General features: G+C 41.7%; 1 protein-coding gene and 1 non-coding gene across 2 annotated transcripts in view; both read right to left on the minus strand.

Moving 5' to 3' along the window:
* Nucleotides 1-20,550, minus strand: part of SLC9A9 (solute carrier family 9 member A9) — a 504,811-nt gene that overhangs the window by 44,223 nt on the left and 440,038 nt on the right. The window lies entirely within an intron of this gene.
* LOC118677797 lies at nucleotides 4,169-4,275 on the minus strand. Its single transcript, XR_004974523.1, has one exon. It is a non-coding gene; the product is annotated as a U6 spliceosomal RNA (small nuclear RNA).

The following is a 20,550-nucleotide window of genomic DNA, read 5'->3' on the forward strand; positions in this document are numbered from 1 at the left end:
TTTAGCTTGCTGCAGGTTCTGGTGGGCTGGACTGGAAAGTGAGGTGTGAGGTGAGAGACATCAGGAAGCTCCCAGGGTTTGGCCCGAGCCCTGGGTGGAGGCAGGCAGGGGTGAAAGCCAGGAGGGACTGGGTGGCACAGGAGGCTGCAATGCATGATCCAAGAGCCGTGGACTTCACAGCCCTCTGCAGCCTGTGGTGTTCTCAGTGCTCAATTTAAAATCTTTAGAGCTGCTTCTTTTTATTAAGTTTCACTACTCTAGGAGAGTGGGTAGCACCATTACGGGGAACAGGCTAGGTGCACCTGCCAGAGGCCAAGGGGCAGCCTTGGGCTCTTGGAACCAAGCGGTGGAGGTGGGCGGGGGGAGGACGGCTGAGTCAGAGAAACAATAGTCCAAAATTTGAAAGGAAGCAGGAGGCAGCAAGGGGCAGAGGGTTACAGCTGCGCAGGGGCCTAGAAAAGCTGCTGGGTGGGGGCAGCTGAGGAGCCAGGTGCCTCTCACATGGGACAGGCTCCACATCCCTCCCTCCTCCCTGTGACCTCCAGCGCTCCTCTGAGGCCCCATCTGGGCTGGACCTACACAGCTCTGCACCACTGCAAGGCCTGCACATCCCTGCCCACACTACCTTGCCCACATTGCCTCTCCTTCCCCTCACAGCCCTGCCCTGGCCCACACAGCCCCAGCCCACCCTGCACAGCTTTGGGGGAGCTCCACCTACCAAGGGGAAAGGGGGAGGCTGCAGACAGGAGGTTGCAGGAGGAGGGGGCAGAGCAGAGCCTACCAAGTTAGAAGGAGGGGAGGGAGGGAGAGACCCCACAGGACTGGGGACAGAGATGGGCAGGGAAGGAGGGCATGTTTAAGCATCACCCTTGGATAAAGTAGAATTCCTGGCCCCAAAGGGACAAAATGGTAGCGGAATAGATGGACGTGCCTTGTCCCGGAGAAGATAGAATGAGCAGCTGAATCAAGTAACATCCACCCCAAACCGGCGAAGGATACTCAGCTGGTGAGACAATTTGCAGCTGGGAAGGGCAGAGGACCTCTGGAAAAAGGTAAAATCAAAGATCTGGGCTGGAGGGTCTGCCAGACCTCTGAGCCCAGAGTGTCAGAGGGAAACTGCATGACACTGAGCCACATCCCTTGGGACAGGCACAGCATCTGACTGTGGAAAGGAGGTCCACAGGACTGCTGGTGGCAGGGGATTCTAGATCTGGGTCCACAGTCACAAAAGACTGAGCCCAGAGGGGGCAGCCTAAAGGGCTGAACAGACCATGCAGTGCTGATAGGAGAGGAGCTCACAGAGGCACAGTCTTTCCCCCCTCTGTGGCCTGTGCTTTGCTTCACTGAACCTAGTTCATAGGACCTTTAAGATATGGACTTTCACTTATGGCTGAGGTGCAGGAGAAGGTGTGGACTCGTGGAGTCTGGGGAGAGGCTGGGGAGAAGAGAGGGTCCAGGAGAAGTGGCAGTGAGTCTGGTGCTGAGTCATACCTGAGCCCGGGACCTGGGCAGCCATTTTCTCCTGAAGAGATAGCCCATCCCTCCAGTTTCCAGGCAACCAATACAGCCACACACAGAGTACACCCTGAATGGTACAAAGAATTTTTAAAAAATCTGAATAGTCCCTGAGAGTCCACAGGGGCTGGTCTAAAGAGAGGCCTTCAGTCCCAGAAACAGGAAACTGAGAAACCACAGACAGTACAGAAGACTGGGATCTTAAACCAGCAAAGGTAACGAGAGTTCACTTTTTAATTTTAATTTTATTTTATTATTATTTTGTTATTTTTTTCTTTATTTTCCTTCTTTTTGTTTTTTGCTTTATTTTCTATTTCTTTTTGCATTATTTTCCATCATTCTATTTTATTTTATTTGCTATTTTGTATTTTTATATCATTTTTAAAATCCATTTCTTTTTGTAAATTTATTATTATTATTTTCTTCTCATTCTCTTTCTTCTTATCCATTCATCCCCTTTCTACTTTCTCTATACTGAACTGAGGTCCTCCCCATATTCATACAATTCTTAACCTTATTTTCTGTATATAAGCTCAGCCTCTACAGATTCTGCCCCCACCCTCTTTGCTGGGTGTTTGGTGTTTGCATTTTTTGGTTTATCTGTTTGTTCTGTGGTGCTTTCTCCAAATATATATATATATATATATATATATATATATATATATATATATATATATATATATATTCTTTTTTTTCCTTTTTCTTTTCTCTCTTATCTTTTTTCTCTTTTTGATATCATCCATGCTCTTTTTTTTCTCCCCTAATTCTCTTTTCTCAGATGGTCACTTATATTGGGGTTATCAGTATCATGAATATATTCATGTTTTGTTCCCTTTGTGTTGTGTCTTATAGAGGTGAATTTTATCCTGTCTGGCCAATGTGCTAGACAGCAAGCCACATAATTAGACACCTGGAGAGAAAACACCATCCACAAACAGGTCAGTAACACTCCAGACCCAACTACAGAGGCAAGAAGAAGGTGGCAGTGAGGGAGAGAGCGTGAGTGAGTGAGGGAGAAAAAGAGGAGTGTGTGGTTGTGGTGTGTGTGTGTGCGTGTGTGTGTGTGTTTGTATGAGGCAAAGTTAGATTCTGCAGGACCTTTGGGGCAGGCTAACTGGGCTCACCTAACTAGGCAGCCTCTGCTACTGCAACCATTGCAAACAGTGCTGGGAGGCTGGCTCTTCCTCAGAGGCCTCAACTTTTTGAAGGGGAGAGCTGCTGTAACTGGGAACCCAGACTCACCTCAACCCAGGGTGCCCTCAGATAATACCTGGGACTCTACAGCCACCCTTGCCAGGGACCTGCTACCTTGGCTGTGGTCCCACGGTCATCAAGTCTCCAGCCACCCTGGCCCCCATCCAAGGAGCAGAAGCCACGTGAGCAGTCAAACACTGTCTGAGGAACAGCAGCCACGCAAGCAGCCTGCCCCCATCCGAGGAGTGGCAGCCACACACAACCCACCTCCATCTGAGGAACAGAAGCCTCATGATCAGCCCACTCCCATCAGAGGAGAAGCAGCTGGGTGAGCAGGCTCCCCCAGCCAGCCAGAGGGACCACTACTGCTGCAAACAGCACCCACCAGAGGAGCCACAGCCAACTGAGGAGCAGTGGCTGCCATGACCAACTGAGGAGCAACCGCAGACAGAGGAGCCACTGCCACCCAAGAAGCAGCCTCTGCAAGACTTGACATCTAGATCCATCGGTGAGATAAAAAATGGGTAGACAAAAAAAAAAAAAAAGAAAAGAAGAAATCACCAAAAAGCAGCTAAGTGAAACAGAGGCATGCAATATGTCAGGAAAAGAATTCAGAATAATGGTCATACAATTCATAAACCAGATGGATGAAAAAAATCAACAACTTATGTATGAATCAAGAAGAAATGAAGAAAGATATAGCTTCAATATACAATACCATGGAAAGTTTCAACAGAAGACTAGGAGAAGCAGAAGACCAAATTAGCGAATTAGAAGACAGGGAAGCAAAACACACCAATACTGAACGGCAGTTGGAGAAAAAAATTAAAAGACAGGAGCAGAGCCTAAGGGAGCAATGGGACAACATGAAATGAAGCAACATACAAATAACAGCGGTGCCAAAACAACAAGAAGAGGAACAAGGGTTAGAAAACCAATTTGAAGAAATAATATCAGAAAACTTCCCGGATGTGGGGAAGAAAAAACTCACACAAGCTCAGAAAGTCCTAAACAAGATGAACCAGAAAAGACCCACACAATGACACATCATAATTACCATGGCAAATGTTCAGGACAAAGAGAGAATCTTAAAGGATGCAAGAAGAGACAGAAAGTTATATACAAGGGATATCCCATTAGATTATCAAATGATTTCTCAACAGAAACACATCAGGCCAGAAAAGAATGAAAGGAAATTTATAAAGTGATGCAAAACAAGGGAATGAATCCAAGAATACTCTATCTAGCAAGGCTATCATTCAAAATTGAAGGAGAAATAGGGAGCTTCACAGACAAAAATGACTAAGGGAGTTTATCACTCCAAGCCAGCAATGCAAGAAATGCTAAAGGGACTGGTGTAAAAAGAAGAAATAAAAAGATAAGAAGGAACACAGGCACAAAAAAATAAAAAAATGGCTACAAACAAGTACCTATAAATAACAACTTTTTATTTCTTTAAAAAAATATGGAACGCTTCACGAATTTGCATGTCATCCTTGCGCAGGAGCCATGCTAATCTTCTCTGTATCATTCCAATTTTAGTATATGTGTTGCCGAAGTGAGCACTCAACAATAACTTTAAACATAAACAAACTAATTGCTCCAATCAAAAGACATAGAGTGGCTGAATGGATAAAAAAACATGATCCATATATATGCTGTCTACAAGAGATCCACCTCAGAATAAGGGACTCACACAGACTAAAAGTGAATGAATGGAAAAATATTTTTCAGGCAAATGGAAATGAAAAAAAAGCGGGGTAGCAATACTAATATCTGACAAAATAGACCTCAAAGTGAAGGCCATAATAAGAGATAAGGAAGGCCACTTCATAATACTAAAGGGATTAATATAATAAGAGGATATAACCCTGATAAACATATATGCACCCAATGTAGGAGCACCCAAATACATAAATAATTCCCCAAAGATATCAAGGGAGAGATCGTCAACAATACAATCATAGTAGGTGACTTTAGTACACCAGTGACATCACTGGATAAATCCTTTAGACAAAAAATCAGCAAACAAACAGCAATCCTAAATGACTCACTAGATCAGATAGACTTAATTGACATCTTCAGAATATTTCACTGGAAAGTACGGACTATACATACTTCTCAAGTGCACATGAGACATGTTCAAAAATAGACCACATATTGGGTCACAAGCAAAGTCTCCGCAAATTCAAGAAGATTGAAATCATATAAAGCATATTCTCAGATTACAATGGCATAATATTAGAAATAAACTACCATAAAAACAATCCAAAAAATTCAAACACTTGGAAGCTGAATTACATGCTGTTAAACAATGATTGGGTTACCAAAGAGATCAAAGAAGAAATTAAGAACATCCTGGAAACTAATGACAATAAAAGCACAACAATCCAAAATCTATGGGACACAAAGAAAGCAATTCTGAGAGGGAATTTATAGCTCTACAGGCCTATCTCAAAAAACAAGAAAAAATGATAGTAAAACATCTAACTCCACAACTTAAAGAATTAGGATGAGAGCACCAAGAAAAGCCCAGAGTGAGCAGGAGGGAGGAGATGATAAAGATCAGAGCAGAAATAAATGACATAGAGACCAAAACAAACAAACAAACAAAAAACAACAAACAAACAAAACAATACTAAAGAACAATGAAACCAAGATATGGTTCTTTGAAAGGATAAACATGATTGATGGACCTCTAGCCAGGCTCACCAAGAAGCAAAGAGAGAGGACCCAAATAATCAAAATCAGAAATGAAAGAGGAGAAATAACAACAGACCCCACAGAAATACAAAGGATTGTTACAAAATACTATGAACAACTCTATTCCAACAAACTTAACAGCCTAGAGCAGTGGTCGGCAAACTGATTAGTCAACAGAGCCAAAAATCAATAGTACAATGACTGAAATTTCTTTTTAGAGCCAAATTTTTTAAACTTAAACTATAGAGGTAGGTACATTGTTATTAAGTTAATTAGGGTGCTCCTAAGGCTTAGGAAGAGCCACACTCAAGGGGCCAAAGAGCTGCATTCTGTGAAGCCAGCATCAGCCTAATACCAAAAGCAGATAAAGACAACACAATGAAAGAGAACTATAGGCCAATATCCCTCATGAACATAGATGCCAAAATCCTCAACAAAATTCTAGCAAATCGGATCCAGCAGTACATCAGAAAGATCATACACCATGACCAAGTAAGATTTATCCTGGGGAGTCAAGGATGCTACAATATCCACAAATCAATAAATAGGATACATCACATAAACAAATTGAGAGATAAAAAGCACATAGTCATATCAATTGATGCAGAAAAAGCATTTGACAAAATCCAATGCCCTTTCTTGATAAAAACTCTCAGCAAGGTGGGAATAGAAGGATCATACCTCAACATAATAAAAGGCATATATGACAAACCCACAGCCAACATCATACTCAATGGGAAAAAACTAAAACCATTTCTGCTAAGAACAGGAAGAAGACTGGGATGCCCACTCTCACCATTGGTGTTTGACATAGTACTGAAAGCACTAGCCATTGTGATTAGACAATAAGAAGGAATAAAATGCATCAAATTGGAAAAGAAGTAAGACTGTCCTTATTTTCAGATGACATGATACTGTACATAGAAAACCCTAAAGACTCCATCAAAAAATTATTAGACTTAATAAATGAATTCGGCAATGTAACAGGATACAAAATTATGCCAAGAAATCTATGGCATTTTTATACACCAATAGGGAACTTACAGAAAGAGAGACTAAAAAAGCAATCCCATTTACCATCACATCAAGAAAATTAAGATACCTAGGAATAATCTTAACTAAGGAGGTAAAATACCTATATGTGGAAAAATACAGGACACTGAAAAAAGTGATAGAGGGAGACATAAACAGATGGAAGAACATAACGTGTTCATGGGTTGGTAGAATAAACATCATTAAAATGTCCATACTACCTAAAGCAATCTATAGACTCAATGCACTCCCCATTAAAACACCAACAGCATATTTCACAGACCTAGAACGAACTTTCCAAAAATTCATCTGGAATTAAAAAAAGACCCGGAATAGCTGCAGCAATCCTGAGAAAAAAGAACAAAGTAGGTGAGATCTCAATACCAGGCATCAAGCTATATTATAAAGCCACTGATCTCAAAATAGCCTGGTACTGGCACAAGAACAGACATATAGATCAACGGAATAGAGTAGAGAACTCAGAAATTGACCCAAACCACTATGCTCAATTAATATTTGAGAAAGGAGACATGAACATACAATAGAGTCAAGACAGCCTCTTCAAATAAATGGTGTTGGAAAAATTGGACAAATATATGCCAAAAAAAAATGAAACTAGATCAACAACATACACCATACACAAAAATAAACTCAAAATGGATAAAGGACTTAAACATAAGATGGGAACCCATAAAAATACTAGAGGAATCCACAGGCAGCAATATCTCAGACATATGCAGAAGCAATTTCTTCACTGATACCACTCCTAGGGCAATGGAAACTAAAGAGAAAATAAACAAATAAACAAATGGGGCTACATCAAAATAAAACGCTTTTGCACTGCCAAAGAAACCATCAACAAAACAACAAGAAAGCCCACTGCATGAGAACATATTTTCCAATGTTATCACCAATAAGGGTTTAATCTCTAATATTTACAGAGAACTCATATAACTTAACAAAAGGAAGATAAACAACCCAATAAAAATTTGGAAATGGACCTAAATAGATACTTTTAAAAAGAAGACAGAAGAAAGGCCAAGAGACATATGAAAACGTGCTCAAAGTCACTAAGTTTCCGAGAGATGCAAATCAAAACAATGCGGTACCATCTCACACCTGTCAGAATAGCTATCATCAACAAATCAACAAATGACAAGTGCTGGTGAAGATGTGGAGAAAAAGGAACCCTCTTGCACTGCTGGTGGGAATGCAGACTGGTGTTGCCACTCTGGAGAACAGTATGGAGTTTCTTCAAAAAACTGAAAATGGAACTCCCATTTGACCCAGTGGTCCCACTTCTAGGCATATGTCCCAAGAAATTAGAAACACCAATCAGAAAGGATATATGCACCCCTATGTTCATAGCAGCACAATTCACCATAGCTAATATTTGGAAACAGCCTAAATGCCCATCAGCAGATGAGTGGATTAAAAAACTGTGGTACATCTACACAAAGAAATACTACACTGCTGTAAAAATAAAGGAACTCCTACCATTTGCAACAGCATGAATGGACCTGGAGAGCATTATGCTAAGTGAAATAAGTCAGTCAGAGAAAGATAAATATCACATGATCTCACTCATTTATGGAATATAATGAACAACATAAGCTGATGAACAAAAACAGATCCAGAGACAGAGAAGCTTCGATTTGACCATCAAACCTCAGAGAGAAGGTAGGGGAGGGTGGGGATAAGGGAGAGAGATCAATCAAAGGACTTGTATGCATGCATATAAGCTTAATCAATGGACACAGACAAGAGGGTGGTGAGGGCATGAGTGGGGGGGAGCAATGGGGGAATGAGGACACATATGTAATACCTTAATCAATAAAGAAATTAAAAAAAAACCCTGACCCCATTTTACATACCTCAGTAGAGTGTGTGTGTGGGGGGGGGAGGGGGCGGGCATGAAGAGAAAAGAGGGTGTGATAGGACTCGATGGATGGAGAGCAGAAATGTTTGATTCATTGCCTATTTATTTTTATTAATATATTTTTTATTGATTTTAGAGAGGAAGGCAGAGGGAGAGATAGATAAAAACATCAATGATGAGAGAGAATTGATTGGCTGCCTCCTGCACACCCCCTACTGGAAATTGAGCCTGTAACCCAGGAATGTGCCCTTGACTGGAATTGAACCCAGGACCCTTCAGGCCACAGGCCATGGCTCTATCCACTGAGCCAAACCATTTTGGGCAGCCCATGGCCTAGTTAAAACTGCCTCAGTAGGATGAGCATGTGTCTTACCATGATGGTGTTACTTGATAAGGACGATGTCTCTCCTTATGTTGGGGTAATTGGAACTGCAGCAAAGTAAAGACATACCCCTGGAGCCTGCAAGGGTTTCCATGCACATGAAGCAATTTACTTTGTGTGGCAGCTGAATAGGGTGAGCAGAGCCTCGGAAAGACATGAGGTCTCCAAGACCAGAGGCTGGAGGGAAAGTGCGTGCCAAGCATCATTCCACACCATGAGTTACTATATATATATATATATATATATATATATATATATATATATATATATATATATTATGATAAGTGTCTGACCAAGCAGTTGACTGGTCGCTATGATGTGCACTGACCACCAGGGAAGAGATGCTCCGACCAGCAGGTTAGCTTGCTGCTGGGGTCCAGCTGATCAGAACTGGGCAAGATGGGGCCGTCATACCCTAGAGCCCTCCCGTGGTCCCTCCTGCAGTCCCTCCCTGGCCACTGGCCCTGATCAGCCCCAGTTGGGACTGGGTGAGATGGCTCTGATAGGCCCCGATTGCTGGCCAGGCAGAGGGACCCCATCTGTGCACGAATTTTGTGTACCAGACCTCTACTCTCTCTCTCTCTCTCTCTCAATATATATATATCCTACCTAATAATAGACAAACATGGTAATTAACCATACCTCTGCTACGTTTCCCATTGGCTAATCAGGGTGATATGCAAATTAACTGCCAACCAAGATGGCGGCCGGAAACCATGCAGCTGAAACGAACATGAGGCTTGCTTGCTCCAGTGATGGAGGAAGCCAAGGTTCCCCGCCTGCCACAGCCTGGCTCTAAGCTCCAGTCTAAGCAACAATGTTGAAATTATAGAAGGTAAAACAAACCCCAGATACCTGCTTTCAGCCAGCTGGCCTCAGAGCTGGAGCCGCAACAAAATTTCAATTACAGAAGGTAAATAAATCCCAGAATTAAAAAAAAAAAGAAAAAAAGGAGAGACTGGGGGCTTCAGTTGCAGGCTTGGCCCTCCTGAAAACAGCTCTCAGCCCCTCATCCAGGCTGGCCAGGCACCCCAGTTGGGACCCCCACCCAGAAGGGGGTGCTGGCAGCCTGAAAACAGCCCTCAGCCCCTCATCCAGGCTGGCCAGGCACCCCAGTGGGACCCCCACCCTGTAGGGGGTGCGGGCAGCCTGAAAACAGCCATCAGCCCCTCATCCAGGCTGGCCAGGAACCGCAGTGGGGACCCTCACCCTGAAGGGGGTGCAGGCAGCCTGAAAACAGCCATCAGCCCCTTACCAAGGCTGGCCAGGCACCCAAGTGGGACCCCCACCCTGATCCGGGACACCCTTCAGGGCAAACCAGCTAGCCCCCACCAGTGTGCCAGGCCTCTATCCTATATAGTAAAAGGGTAATATGCAAACTGACCCTAACAGCAGAACGACTGGGAATGACTGGTCACTATGACACACACTGACCACCAGGGGGTAGATGCTCAATGCAGGAGCTGCCCTCTGGTGGTCAGTGAGCTCCCACATGGAGGAGCTCTGCTCAGCCACAAGTCAGGCTGATGGCTGCCAGTACAGTGATGGTGGTGGGAGCCTCTCCTGCCTCCTCAGCAGCGCTAAGGATGTCTGACTGCAGCTTAGGTCTGCTCCCTGCTGGCAAGTGGACATCCCTCGATGGCTACCAGGCTGCCAGAGGGATGTCTGATTGCCAGCTTAGGCCCAATCCCCTGGGGAGCAGACCTCAGCCAGCGGATGGTCAACCCCCGAGGGGTCCCAGACTGTGAGAGGGCACAAGCCAGGCTGAGGGACCTCCCCCGCCCCTAGTGCACAAATTTTTGTCCACCGAGCCTCTAATATATATATATATATATATATATATATATATATATATATATATATATATTTTTATATATGCCTAATATGCAAATTGTCCCCTCAGGAGTTTGACTGAGAGACCAGGAGTTCAATCACTTGCTATGATGTGTGCTGACCACCAGGGAGCGGTACAGAATGAAGGAAGACCCCGGCTGGCAGCCAGCAGCTGAGGAAGGGAGGCCCCAGCTGGCAGCCAGAAAGAAGGCCCCAATTGGCCCTGATCCCAGGCCAAGCCTAGGGACTCTACCCATGCACGAATTTTGTGTACCAGGCCTCTAGTTTTAAAGATTAAGAAACAAAGCTCAGAGAGGTCAAGTTGCTTTTTGATGATCACAGAGTGCTAGGGTTAGTCTGGCCCAGGCCCTTTGCTCTGACCTCCGTCTTGTATGGCATCCTGAAATCGTATTATGATCACCACTACTTTACCAATGGAGAATGGTTAAGTGGCTTGTTCAAGGTCAAACAGCTATTAAAGAGGAGGCCCAACTGAGTCCTAGTTTTCCTGTCTTCCCTGGGGCAGACAATATTGTAGAATGGTTAAGGACACAGGCTGTTAGGTTTCTCACTGTCCAATAAGGGAGTTACAAATATGAAAAGAATGGTTTTGGACTAGAATTGAAGGTATTGGTATGAACTCATATATAAATGTATATATAGCCACACACAGTTATAGAAATGAACATCTATGTACATCTCTCTCTTCACATACACATGAGCACACACACATAGTTCCTAAGTTCCTACTTCTTTCCACCTAGAGAGCCAGTGTGAAGCAGCATGAGCTCATCTCACTCCAGATTATGGTTTCTAAATGCCATTCTTCACAAAAAAGGAACAGTGATCCTTGGAGAAATGGTTGCTGCTAGGGCTGGAACAGGGAGGGTACAAGATGAACCTGAAATAGCTTATTGTGCCAATTAGTATGGAACTGCTCTAAAAATAATGGGAACATAAAAAAAGACAGAAAAGACAGGTTTAAGGGCCTCCCAATAGGCAAATTGAAAACAATTTGAACATCAAAATACAAAATAGTAGAAACACATCATAATCCATTGAATAAATAGAAACCCATGAGACCATGCTGGTATAAATACATAAATTAATTACTTGAAAGTTGAGAAGGACTGGAATATTTACAGAGCTTCAAAATATCTCCCATAAACTACTTATTAGTTATGTAGGGTAAATAAAGAGTGAATAGATATGGCTGACACCATTTTAATGAAGTGATCAAAGTGAAGATCACCAAGAATGAGACAAGTGTGTGTGCCCCTAACAGCATGCAGTGCGAAGAGCTTGGCCTCACTCCTACAATATTCCTACTAAAGGGGCAAAGCCTGAATCTAATTATGAGGAAATACCATACCCTCCAAATGAGGGACCTCTACAAAACATCTGGCCTCTAATTTTCAAAAGTGTCAAGGTCTTCAAAGATTAAGAAATGTTTTCAGATTAAAGGAGACCAATGAGAAGTGACAAATAAACACAATAAATGATTTTGAAATGCAGCCTTCACTCCCAAGGGCATTATCGGGTAAATTTGTAAAACCTGAATGGGGTGTGAGGCTTAGAGGAAGTAAATCCTGAGTGTCAAATTCCTGATTTTGATTATTGTATTATGGCTTTGTAGGAGAATGTCTGGTTTGTCAAATGCTTCAGGAAAAAAGGTCTTTGTATTGTACTTGCAACTATTTTTACATTTGATAGTTTTCAAAGTAAAAAGTTATCTCCCACAAGAATAAAAACCTCAAAACAGAAACAACAGTAAAAGCAGAACAGGTGCTGCAGACAGGCAAGTAGATGATTAAAAATGTAGGCTGTGTCTGAATCCAACTTTACTACTTACTACCAAGTGAACTTAGGCCTAACTTATCTGTGACTTACTGTTTTAGTCTACAAAATAAAAGCAGCTGCATAGGATTCTTGTGTATTTAAAGGAGCTGGTAACCATAAAGTACTTAACATCATGAGGCCTATAATCAGGGAGTAATACTATTTGCTGTTTCTATTACATGGCAGCCAACCATAGGATTAGCTGGGATCCATTTCCCCCTCAGGCCATATGCCAGGATATAGACCTCTTATGACTTGTTCAACTAGAAATATAATTCAGCTAGAAAACATTTGCTATATGCCCCACCCTATTATTAAGACAGATAGCAGCAGGTGTCATAGACTGAGAAAGTTTAAAATAACACAAATACGTTTATAATCTTTGGATATACACTTAGGTTTGATGTGAGGCCCAATGGGAATTAGATTTTGGGTTTTTTTACTATATGTAATCATTATATTGGACCAAAATATTATGTTAGGAATAATCTAAGCATTATTATGAAGAAAAAGTAATCACCACATTGACAAGGTGTTTCTTAAACAGTTTAAAAATATACATGTATGTCTTCTCTTCCAATCTGGATGCCTTTTATTTCTTCTTCTTGACTGATCGCTGTGGCTAGCACTTCCAGTACTATATCAAACAGGAGTGGTGAAATGATACTGTACATAGAAAATCCCAAAGACTCCATCAAAAAAGACCTAATAAATGAATTTGACAATGTAGCAGGAGTCTATGGCTTTTTTATACACCAATAATGAACTCACAGAAAGAGAAACTAAAAAAAATCCCATTTACCAAAATTTACAGAGAGCTCATTGAATAAGATACCTAGGAATAAACTTAACTTAGTAGGTAAAAGACCTCTACTCTGAAAACTACAGGACATTCAAAAAAAGAGATAGACCAAGACATAAACAAATGGAAGAACATACCATGTTTATGGATTGGTAGACTCAACATCATTAAAGTGTCCATACTGAGAAACCAAGATGGCGGCATAGGTAAACACTTGAAATTGATGCCTCCCACAACAAATTAAAAAATATAACTAAAAGACAAAACAGACATCATCCAGAACCACAGGAAGGCTGGCTGAGTGGAAATTCTACAACTAGAAGGAAAGAGAAAAACACACTGAGACTCAGAGGAGGTGCGGAAGTGCAGCGGTACGGAGGCGCACGTGGCAAGGGGTGGCAACTGAGGACGCGGCTGTCATTTTGAATTGAGAGGGAGTCACAAGCCCCTGACTGCTCTGAATTCCAGTTCCAGGTGAGTCTCTGGGGACCCAGACTCATAGAGGGAGAAACTGGACTGTCTGGCAGCAGGCAGAATGCGGAACTCGAGGGCGGCTTTCTCTCAAATATGCTTGCAGTGATTACCGGGACACTGAGACCTGGGGCCCCTTAGGGCAGGGCTAAGGATCAGCCATAGCTGCTTAGTCTGCCCTGTTGATTCCCTGAGATCCTGCCACACCCAAGCTGTGGCAGAGGCTTTTGTATATGAATGCCCTAGCCCTTTGCAATCTGAAAATTACCTAACAAACTGCAGCTGGGCCAGACAGACCCAGAACTTCCAAGAGAAGACCCAAGGCCCCACAGCAGCTTGCATTGCTTCAGAGCTGGGCCTCATTTGGGCACCTCCAAACCCCAAACAAGGAAGGGGAATCTGCAGATCCCCTTGTAGCTCCTGCTGGGTAGCCTCAGGAGAGGCTAAATTAGCACCTCCTTAGATCCAAGAGCCAGTGTACCCAGTGGTCAGAGTGGGACCATCCAGTTTGCAGCTCCATGGAACCATAAAGGACACACTCAGGGGGCAGATTCAGGGAGCACCAAAGCTCCACTGAAGCAAGTCTTGCTTCATAAGGGTGTTTTCAGCACAGAAGTTCTCCCACTGAAGACACAGCTAATTCTCACAGCCAATTGGCCTGGAGGTCAATTCCTCCCAGTGATACCTACAACAATCAAGGCTTAACTACAACAAGTCAAAGAGTTAGAAAGAGAGCAACAAGAAAAGCCCAGAGTGAGCAGAAGGAAGGAAATAATAAAGTTCAGAGCAGAAATAAATGACATGGAGAACAATAAAAAAATATAAAAGATCAACAAAACCAAGAGCTGGTTCTTTGAAAGGACAAACAAGATTTAAGACGGCAAACTATAAAAATACTAGAGGATATACACAATGGAATACTATGCTGCAGTAAAAAAAAAGGGACTCTTGCCTTTTTCAACAGCATGGATGGAACTGGAGAGCATTATGCTAAGTGAAATAAGCCAGTCAGAGAAAGATAAATACCACATGATCTCACTCATTTGTGGATTATATAGAACAACATAGACTGATGAAAAGGGACAGACCCAATGACTGAGAAACAGTGATCAGGCTATCAATCCCCAGAAGGAAAGTAGGGGTGGGCGGGGGTAAAGGGAAGAGATCAACCGAAGGACTTGTATACATGTATATAAGCCAAGCCAATGGACATGGACAACAGGGGGATGGGAGCATGAGTGTGCGGGGCGAGGGGGAGGGGAGGTTGGGGGTTAATGGGGGGGATGAGGACACATTTGTAATACCTTACCTAATAATGAAAAAAAAAAAGAAAAAAAATACTAGAGGAATCCAAGGGCAACAAAATCTCAGTCGTATACCGGAGCAATTTCTTCACCGATACATCTCCTAGGGCATTGGAAACTACAGAGAAAATAAAAATGGGACTACATCAAAATGAAAAGCTTCTGCACAGCAAAAGAAACCATCAACAAAACCACAAGCCCACTGCATGGGAGAACATATTTGCCAATGCTATTTCAGATAAGAGTTTAATCTCCAAAATTTACAGAGTACTCATACAACTTAACAAAAGGAAGATAACAATCCAAGCCAAAAATTGGGAAAGGACCTAAATAGACACTTTTCAAAAGAGGACATACAGAAGGCCAAGAGACATATGAAAACCTGCTCAAAGTCACTAATCATCAGAGAGATGCAAATCAAAACAACAATGACATACCATCTCACATCTGTCAGAATGGCTATGATCAACAAATCAACAAATGACTAGTGTGGCAAGGATGTGGAGAAAAAGGAACCCTCGTGCACTGCTAGTGGGAATGCAGACTGGTGCAGCCACTGTACCAGTATGGACAGACAGTATGGAGTTTCCTCAAAAAGTTAAAAATGGAACTCCCATTTGACCCAGTAATTCCACTTCTGGGACTATATCCCAAGAGTCCAGAAACACCAATCAGAAAGGATATATGCACCCCTATGTTCATAGCAGCACAATTTACAATAGCTAAGATTTGGAAATAACTTAAGTGCCCATCATTAAGCAGATGAGTGGCTTAAGAAACTGTGGTACATCTATACAATGGAATACTACGCCACTATAAAAAAGAAGGAACTTTTACCATTTGCACCAACATGGATGGAACTGGAGAGCATTATGCTAAGCGAAATAAGCCAGCCAGGGAAAGATAAATATCACATGATCTCACTCATATGTGGGATATAATGATCAACATAAACTGATGAACAAGAACAGATCCAGAGACAAATGGTAGGGGAGGTGGGGAGGGGGGATTAGAGAGCAACCAAAGGACTTGTATGCATGCTTATTAGCATAACCAATGGGCACAGACACTGGGGCAGTGGGGGCTTACCCAGGGTGGAAATGGCAGAGGTGGGGGGTGTCAATCATGGAAAAAGGAGACATATGTAAAACTTTAGACAATAAAGTTTTATTAGCCCACTACAAAGGATTAAAGTATATCTATTACCCAAAGTGGCTAATTACATTTAAAATGGAAGTTTAAAAATTGAAATTGAAACAATGTTGAAAAGGAAATACGGGTTGCAGTTTGATGTTAACGCTCTGAATTTATTCCTTTTCTTCCATTAGGATACTTTCTATCAGGCTGCAATAAAAGGGTTGAGTTGGGGCGGGGAGGGGGGGCACAGGGAGTAAGGCTAATATTTTTCAAGTTATCATTTGATGTATATTTTCTGGGTCCATCTCCACTAATGAAATTCAGTCTTAAATACCTGTGTTTTCTTCCAGTTTTCTTGGGTTGACACCTGAGCAGATGGCTCTGACAAATCCTCTGCACTCTCATTTGACAGTCTTTTAACATGTTGCTTTAAAATATTTTAAAGGTTCACAGTGACCGTTGCTGACATGACAAAGTGGGCTCCACTCCACCTCATGGAAAACTCATGGAAAACCCTGGAAAATTCCAGTTGACCTGAATTCTAAACTTGACCCTGCGGTGCCCACTCAAATATACCCCTGTCCCAAACTAAAGAGCCACACTGGCTTTTTATTTTTTTTCTTGAAAGACACAGAAATTTTGATGCACCTTTAAGAGTCCATTTATATCAGTGACATAATGGTGTCAGCTGTTTGAGGGAAGAAAGAAGATAAGGCAGCAACTAGTATTATGTCATTAAGTGTCCAAGAACCAATTACATCCTTGCTGAAACAAAAGGCAATTTTCCCATTTAAACTTCACAGATGTATGACCTGGCAAATTTTTGTTGAATTGTTATTATAATTAACAATTGAAAAACACAATATAATGTAAATGTAATTAGCTGTTTACTGACTATTACAAGCTCAGGTCATAGCAAACACTTTACTCTCAAGGATATGAACTACTAAAAAGGTATTTTAATCAACACTTTCATATTCAGTCACTGGTGTGGCACTATTTTGGTCCTTCACAATTAAGCCACTGGAAATTTCCAAGCTGATCTGGATTTATAAAAAGCATCTTGTGGAAATCTTTCAATATCTTTTCTTGAAATACCCAGCTCAGATTTCATTAATTCTCCATTTCTGGAAAATGTGTCAGCAAGTTTCTGGCCTTTTTCCCACCTCCTAGTTCCCCTCCCCAGCCTTTTTTGACCTTGTTCATCCATAAATTATTTTGTATCAATGTAGACTCATATTCTTTAAATGTATTTTATTGATTTTTTACAGAGAGGAAGGGAGAGGGATAGAGAGTTAGGAACATCAATGAGAGAGAAACATCGATCAGCTGCCTCCTGCACACCCCCTACTGAGGATGTGCCCGCAACCCATGTATATGCCCTTGACCGGAATCAAACCTGGGACCCTTTAGTCCATAGGCCAACACTCTATCCACTGAGCCACACCTGTCAGGGCAAGACTCATATTCTTAATATTTTCTAAACATACACACACATGCAACATGCATGAGAACCTATTTTCGTTCCAGGTCAATTAGATATTTTATGATCATATGGATAGCCTGTTTGAAGGAAGCTAATAATTTAGATAATAAGCAATACTATGCTGGAAAAAGCACTAGAAATGGAAATTATTACTTATTATAAGAATTAACACTTATAGGGTATTATGTGTCAGACACTGTTTTAAGTACTGTATACTCTGTCCACATATTAACTCATTTAATCCTCACAATGACCCTCTGAGGTAGTTTCTATTATAATCATCAATTTACAGAAGATACAAGGGAGGTGCCAAGAGGTTGAGTAATTAGACCATGTCTATAGAACTTGTAAGTGATGGAGTTGGGAGTCAAACCCATGCAGCTGATCTGGAGCTCATGCCTCCAGCTGCTGCAGTATACCAGTATCTACAAAACATGATGACTGCTAACCCAAGGTTAGACTAATTTTTTCAAATCCATAAAAATGAAGTAAGAGAGATTGGAAAAGTAATTTCTTCGTATCCTGATAGACAATCAACAATGGAGAGTGTTCCCTTTGCTTACTCTGTACCAGGCTAAAGCATGAAGTAGTTAACTACCTAGAAAATATACATGGAAATGATGGCAAAACTTATGCTTGTGTAATACATTCATGCACATAACAGATTATTGAAGTCATCCTTACCTTCTTATGTGGTTGCAGATTCTAAGTAAGAAAAGGAACCACCATATTTTGCTGCATAACTAATATTATTTTTTAAAGTTAGATATTTAAGCTACTTTTTAGGTATTGAAAAATATTCTCAGATCTCCTTCCTATTGCATTAGGGCATTTTGTATAAGGAGTAAATTGTTCCTAATAACTATTGTGTCAGGTACTTCTTACTTATACCCTCTCCTTTTACAAAATAGGAATTGAAGCAACTTATAGTATAAGGTCAAGTAGTTGAACAAGGACAAGTGGTGTATGATGAAAAAGGAGATGGGATGGGGTGAAGGGCAGGTAGAGGAAAATTATGGTTTTAGAAACAGGGCTGGACATAAGTACCACAACTGAGCCCATCATTTTGTGATTAACTAGTATAAGGCAATGGCGCAGCACTGGTGGAATGTGTCAGACTTCTGCTATTTTATCTTCTATCCTTGTTCCATGCCTGGCTATGGGAACTTAATACTGATACTTCTCTTGGGCATATCTGCTGAGGCTCCTTTCCCCAGGGTCTCTTAGCTGGCTTTCAGCTCATCTCATAGATGACACAGCTTGATATTGGCTTGAGAAACTACCTCTCTCAAGAGATCTGAGGTAGAATTAATGAAAGCACTTGGAAAGTTACAAGGATTTGTTATTATTAATGGGACATTTAAACCAGTAATATCTTTAAACCCAGAACTGAATAAAATGGTAACTCAGGCAGCTGTGTAGAAGGCGAGCATGTTTGGATGATGTTTGGGTGAGGGCCTACTTGGGACTTTATACTCTTACCATGTGTGAAGAAAGCTTTGTCTGGCACTAGGAAGATGGAGGAGGGAAGACAGGAAAAGGTGAAGACAAAAAAGCTGAGCCTATATGCAAGGAGATGAGTATAGAGAGAGAAGACTTCCTGCAACCTTTTTGACCACAGCTAGGCAGTTTATCTTTACAAACACTTATCTAGTGCCTGCTACATGCCAGCGCTGTGTTGGATGCCAGAAGTGCCATATGACCCAGACGTATCCCTGTCCCCAGCAAGTTGAAGGTCTAGTGGATGACACCAGAGGCAGCTGCTTCCATGGCTATCTACACCCAAATACCCATGTTCAGTGGGATACAGGTGGAGGTCTAGGAGGAAAAGTGCACAGCTGATGGAAATCACCCCTGTGGAGGGAGAGCAGAGGGTGGGTCCTGGTCATCAGGGAGAGCAGAGAATGAAACCTCTGCAGGAACCCATTTCTTCTTTGATCTCTTTGGAAACCCAATCAATGTTATATATATATATATATATATATATTTGATTTTTTACAGAGAGGAAGGGAGAGAGATAGAGAGTTAGAAACATCGATGAGAGAGAAACATTGATCAGCTGCCTCCTGCACATCTCCTACTGGGGATGTGCCCACAACCCAGGCACATGCCCTTGACCGGAATCGAACCTGGGACCCTTCAGTCAGCAGGCCGATGCTCTATCCACTGAGCCAAACCGGTTTCGGCCCAATCAATGTTTAATAGCGTGCTATTTAGCCTCAGAGTGTTTGATATTTTTCATTGTGTTTATTGTAGTTGATTTCTAATTTTATGCCATTGTGATCTGAGAAGATGCTTGATATGATTTCTATCTTCTTGAATTTGAAGAGACTTTGCCTGTGCACTAATATGTGGTCTATCTTTGAAAGTTACCTTGTGCACTTGAGAAGAAAGTATATTCTGTGGCTTTGGGGTGAAATGTACTGAAGATGTCAATTAATTCCATCTGATCTAGTGAGTCATTTAGGATTGATGTTTCTTTGCTGATTTTTTGTTTAGAGGATTTATCCAGTGACGTTAGTGGAGTATTAAAGTCCCTTACTATGACTGTATTGCTGTCGATCTCTCCCATGATATCTTCCAGAAGTATTATTATGTATTTGGGTGCTCCTGTGTTGGGTGTATATATGTTTACCAGTTATATTTTCTTGTTGAATTGCTCCCTTTAGTATTATGAAGTGGCCTTCCTTATCTCTTGTTTTGGCGTTCAAAGTTTGAAGTCTAATTTGTCAGATACAATTATTGCTACCTCAGCTTTTTTTCCATTTCCATTAGTCTGAAAATTTTTTCCATCCCTTCACTATCAAGCTGTGTGAATCCTTTATTCTGAGGTGGGTCTCATGTAGACAGCAGATATTTGGGTCATGTTTTCTTATCCATTCAGCTACCCTATATCTTTTGATTGGGGCTTTAATCCATTTACATTTAAAGATATTATTGATAGGTACTTGTTTGACGCCATTTTTATTCTTT

Source organism: Myotis myotis, unplaced genomic scaffold (genome assembly GCF_014108235.1).
Source record: "Myotis myotis isolate mMyoMyo1 unplaced genomic scaffold, mMyoMyo1.p scaffold_m19_p_2, whole genome shotgun sequence".
NCBI classification, from domain to species: Eukaryota; Metazoa; Chordata; class Mammalia; order Chiroptera; family Vespertilionidae; genus Myotis; species Myotis myotis.